Source organism: Vicugna pacos, unplaced genomic scaffold (assembly GCF_048564905.1).
Source record: "Vicugna pacos unplaced genomic scaffold, VicPac4 scaffold_17, whole genome shotgun sequence".
Lineage (NCBI taxonomy): Eukaryota > Metazoa > Chordata > Mammalia > Artiodactyla > Camelidae > Vicugna > Vicugna pacos.
Genome location: NW_027328738.1, coordinates 6,093,274 through 6,098,912, shown reverse-complemented (window position 1 = coordinate 6,098,912; position 5,639 = coordinate 6,093,274).

Here is a 5,639-nt window from a genome sequence, read left to right as displayed (position 1 = left end):
ACATAATATGTGGTTAATTCCTTAGATAACATCCTGTGCACACTTGAGAAGTTTTGTGTTCTCCATTTCTGATGCAGTCTCCAATAGCTCAGTTAAGTTCAAATGATCTAATATGCCTTTAAGACCTTTGTTTCCTTACACATATTCTTTTTGGATGATATGGCCATCAAAATAGTGAGGTGTTAATCTCATCTACTATTATTGTTTTATAATGAATTAATTCCTTCATGTCTACTAATATATCTTTTTATACTTAGGATTTTCAGTGTTGGGTCCATATATAATTTAATGAGTTTAATGCTTTTTTTTATTTTGATCTCTATTTCTTTATATAATCTCATATTTATCTTTAATTGTGGCCCTTATTTTAAAACGTATTTTGTATAAGTTGAGCATTGCAATCTGCACTTTCTTGTCATTTCCATGAAATATCTTTTCCATCTATTACCTGGCTGTGTTTACTTCCACCATATTGTGAGACTTTTTGTGGGAGAAGCCAAGATGGTGGAGCAGAAGGATGCTCGCAGCTCACCCTTTCCCACAAATGCACCAAGACTCATATCCACAGACCCTCTCAGTTAACCAGAGAACCTGCAGGACTCTGGTAGAACATTGTCCTTTTCAATAAATAAAGATGCAAAAAATCTGGTAGGAGAAAATGAAGAATGAAAGAAGAAAAGGCAAAACAGATTGGGACAGGTCCCACAGGGATGGAGCAGTAAAGAAGGACTGGCACTCATTCACTGGGTCTCCCCACTCCAACTGAGAGGTTGGCAAGAAGGAGGGGTAGCCTCCAAGGTTTGGACCTCTACAGAGTATAAGTTGACTGACAGTACTAAGTAAACAGGCACAGATGATCCCTGTGACACCCAGCCCAAAATGCAACCTGGCAGCTGGGGGCAGGGCCATGCTGCCTGAGCTGGGTGGAAGATGGGGTGGTTGTACTGAGGCAGCATGGGGGATTGGAGGAGGCTGTGTGCCATTCCTGTTGGTGCACAGGCAGAACATCCTTGGCCCTCCATTTAACAACAGGGCAGACATGTCCTGGGAGGGGAAAGGTGCATTCTGAATCTCTAAAATTCCACAAAAGTTTCTAGGACAAGAGAGCTGGGGCTCAACAGCAGCCACCATACCCTCTATTGCTTTGCACCCAGGCAGCAGTGAGAGCAAAATCTGCATTCACTCCTAAGGACTTAGCAGCCTCAAGCACCAGATGGGGACTTGTCTACAGCCTGAGGCAGATAAGATACTTCTGTCCTATTTCCTCAGAAAACTTGCTCCACCAAGACAAACACGGAGCTGGGTTTTGTCCCAGACCTCGGACAGGGCACAGATCAGTGGAGAGATGGCACCCTGAGTGGGCTGGTGGCCCCCCACCTTTTGGGATGGAATGCAGCCCCTGAACATGTGGCTGGGAAAGGGTGTGATGCCCACTTCTGCCTGGTCATTCTGAAACATTTAACTAAGGCATCAGTTAGGGCAGTGACAAGCCAGCACACTCTAAAGAGAGCTGCTCTGGAACAAGCATTGGGGGAAGGAGTGATCTGCTTGTCGACAGGCCTTGGGAGCAGCACAGATGAGGGCTCCAATGGAGGGCTTCTGGAAAAAGCAAGCTGAGTTTCCAAAACAGGATGAATACAGAAAGACATCACATTAAATTACAGAATCCAGGACACACTGATCACCCTTAGTTTCAAACTGTTTTTACCTGTTCCATTTTAAATTATCCTCTTAATTTTTACTTCTTAGGCAATTATATATACCCCTATTTAAATCTCTGAAATTTTTAAAAAATATTTTTATTATTATTATTTTTCAAAATTCTTCTTCAACTTGCTCTTCTATTATGCACTATACAATGTCTTCAAACATTTATTTCCCCTTCTTTAAAATTCTTTGTCTCCCTCACACATTCTTCTCTTTTTTATTTGTATTACTACATAGGCATTAGGTAAATAAACTGCTTTAGGACCACAGTAGGTAACTGATACTCCATAAACCACAGTCCCAGAGTGGTAGGGGCAAGATGAAGAAGCAGAGAAACCATTCCCAATTAAAAGAACAAGAGAAATACCCTGAAAGTATGATCAGTGAAATAGACATTGATAGCCTACTAGATCAAGATTTCTAAAGATGAGTGATCAAATTACTGAAGGAAATAAATGATAGTGTTTAGAGATATAAAATATGTTAAAAATGAAATGGAAGCTATAAAGAAGAGCTGAGTAGAAAAGGTAAACCTGTTGACCGAGATGAGGAATGATCTAAAGGTGTTACAAAGCTGACTAGATAACACAGAGGAATGAATTAGTGACTTAGAAGACAGGACAATAGAAAGCACCCAATCAGAAGAGCTACAAGAGAAACAATGATAAACAAATGAAAAAAGCATAAGAGACCTATGGGATAATAGAAAGCATGCCAATCTTGGCAGGATAGAATTCCCAGAAGGGGAGGAAAGATCAAAGGGGATTGCAAAGATGTTGGAAGAAATCATGACTTAGAACTTTCCAAACTTAAAGAAGGAATCAGATATCCAAATACAGGAAGCTCAGAGTGTCCCAAAAAGGAAGAACTCAAATAAACCCACACCAAGATGTATAATTAAGATGGCCAGAGACAAGGATAAAGAAATGATCCTAAAGGCAGCAAGAGAATAGCAGAGAGTGAGTTACAAGGGAATCACCATAAGGCTCACAGCTGATTTCACAACACAAATACTACAGACCAGAAGGGAGTGGCAAGATATAGTCAAAGTCCTAATGAAAAAAATGATATACACTAGGACACTTTAACCAGCTAGGCTATCCTTTCTGGTAGAAGGAGACATAAAGAATTTCACAGACAAGAATAATTTACAAGAATTTAACAACACTAGACCCATGCTAAAAGAAATATTGAAAGGTGTACTCTAGAAAGAAAAACAGCAGGATGGTTCAGAAATGTGAAACTCACAGCTGGAAAGGTGATAGCTCATGAATTATAAATAAAATAATCACAAAATTTTAAACAACACATACAAATAATTGAAAGTGGGAAAGGGAGGCAGGAAAATAGAGAATTTTTTTTTTGGTCTTTCATTTTAAAATATTTTGTTCTTGGTAGGATGGGTTTGAGATCATATTACTATCTGTTTAATAAAATCAGTTATATTAATAGTATAATAGACTTATACAAAAGGGTAAAAACAAGGCAAAAACTTATTCATGGGGTCACTAAAACTAAATAAATTTCATGATAATACCAAGGAAAATGTCCCAACCAAAAAAGGAAGATGAAATGAACAAAGCAGAAATACCAAATCAACTGCAAAGATTAGGTCAAAATGGCAATAAACACAAACATATCATCTATTATTTTAAAAGCTAGTGGACTAAATGCTCCAGTCACAGTCATTGAGTGGTAGGCTGGATAATAAAGCAAGGACCTTCAATATGCTGCATACAAGAGACACAATTCAAGGAGAAGGAAACATATAGATTGAGAGTGAAAGTATGGAAAAGGGTATTCCATACAAATGGAAAAACCAAAAAAGCAGTTGTTACAGTACTGACTTCAGACAAAACAGTCTTTAAAGCAAAGGCCAGAAAGAAAGATAAAGAAGGACATTTTATAATGATTGAAGGAGTAATACAAGAATAGTATAGCACACTCGTTAATACATATGCACCAAATAGAGGACAACCTATACATTAAAAAATTACTAACAGATATAAAGGGGGATAGTGATGGGAATCTAATAATAGTTGGAGATTTCAACACTGCATTAACATCACTGGACTGTTCATCAGAAGACAAAATAAATTAGGCATTAGAGAAGTTAAATAATACAATAGAAATATTACAGTTGGTGGATATTTTCAGAGCACTGCACCCCCAAAAAATAGTATATACAATCTTTTAAAGTGCACATGGGACATTTTCCAAGATTCATGAAATACTTGGGCACAAAAGAAACGCCAGCAATTTTAAGAAGATAAAAATTACCTCAAGAATATTTAATGACCACAATGACATGTAGCTTCAAATCAACAACAGAGAAATAAAGAACAAAATGAAAACATGGGGATTAAAAAATATGTTATTATATAACAAATGGGTCAAAAAGAAATCAAAGCTGAAATGAAAATGTACCATGAGACAAAAGAAAATGAAAGCAAAAGCACTCAAAATTTATGGGACACAGCAAAAGCAGTGTTGAGAGGGGAGTTTATAGTGATAGAGGTCTTCCTCCAAAAAGAAGAAAAATCACAAATTAACAATTAAACCCATCAAGAGAATGAACAAGAAAAATGAGAACAAAAAACCCCAAAAGGAAGCAGAAGGAAGGAAATCATAAGTATTGGGGAGGAAACAAATAAATAGAGTTTAAAAAGACCATAGGAAAACAATCAACCAATCCAAAAGTTGGTTTTTTGAAAAAGTAAGTAAAATCGACAAACCTCTGGCCAAACACAAAAAGAAGAAAAGAGAGAGAGCACAAATTAGCAAAATAAGACAGGAGAATGGAGAAATTACAACTGATAAATTAGAAATACAGAATATCATACGAGAATATGATGAAAAGTATATGGAACCAAACTGAATAACCTAGAGGAAATGGAAAAGTTTCTGGAAACATACAGTCCACAAAGACTGAATCAAGAACAAACTGACTCATTGAACAAGCAGAACACTAGAAATGAATCAAAATAGCAGTATAAAACCTCTCTACAAATAACAGTCCAGGACCAGAAGGCTTCACTGCGGAATTCTACCAAACATGCATAGAAGAACTCATACCAGTCCTTCTCAAATTCTTCCAGAATATTGAAAAGGAAGGAACACTCCCAAAGCCATTCTATGAAGCCACAATCACCCTGATACCACAAACAGGCAAAGACAATACCAAACAAGACAATTATAAGCCAATATCACTGATGAACACAGACGCCAAAATTCTCACCAAAATAGTAGCAAATAGAATCCAGAAACACAGAATAAAGATTGCACAACATGACCAAGTGGGGATCATGCCAGAGAAAAAGGGGTGGTTCAACATATGCAAATTAATCAATGTAATATAGCACATCAACAAGAGAAAGGAACAAAACCACATGAGCATCTCAATAGATGCAGGAAAATCATTTGATAGAATTCAACACACACTTATGATAAAAACTCTCACCAAAGTGGGCATAGAGGCAACATATCTCAGCATCATGAAAGCTATAGATAACAATCCTACATCTAGCATAGTACTCAACAGTGAAAAAGTCAAAATCTTCCCACTAAAATCTGGGACAAGACAAGGATGCACACTATCACCACTCCTACTCAACATAGACATGGAAGTCCTAGCTACAGCAATCAAACAAGAGAAAGAAGTAAAAGGGATGCAAATTGGAAAGGAAAAGGTAAAAGTCTCACTATATGCAGACAATATGTTACTATATATAGAAAACCCTACAAGATACAGGCAAAAACAACTACAGCTGATCACAGAATTCAGCCAGGTAGCAGGTTACAATATTATGGTTCAAAAATCAGTGGCATTTCTTTATGCTAATGATTCAGATAATAATATAGAGCTACAGTCAAAATGGCAGCACTGTATTTGTAGGACAAGATACACATTGGCCAATGGAACTGAATAGAGA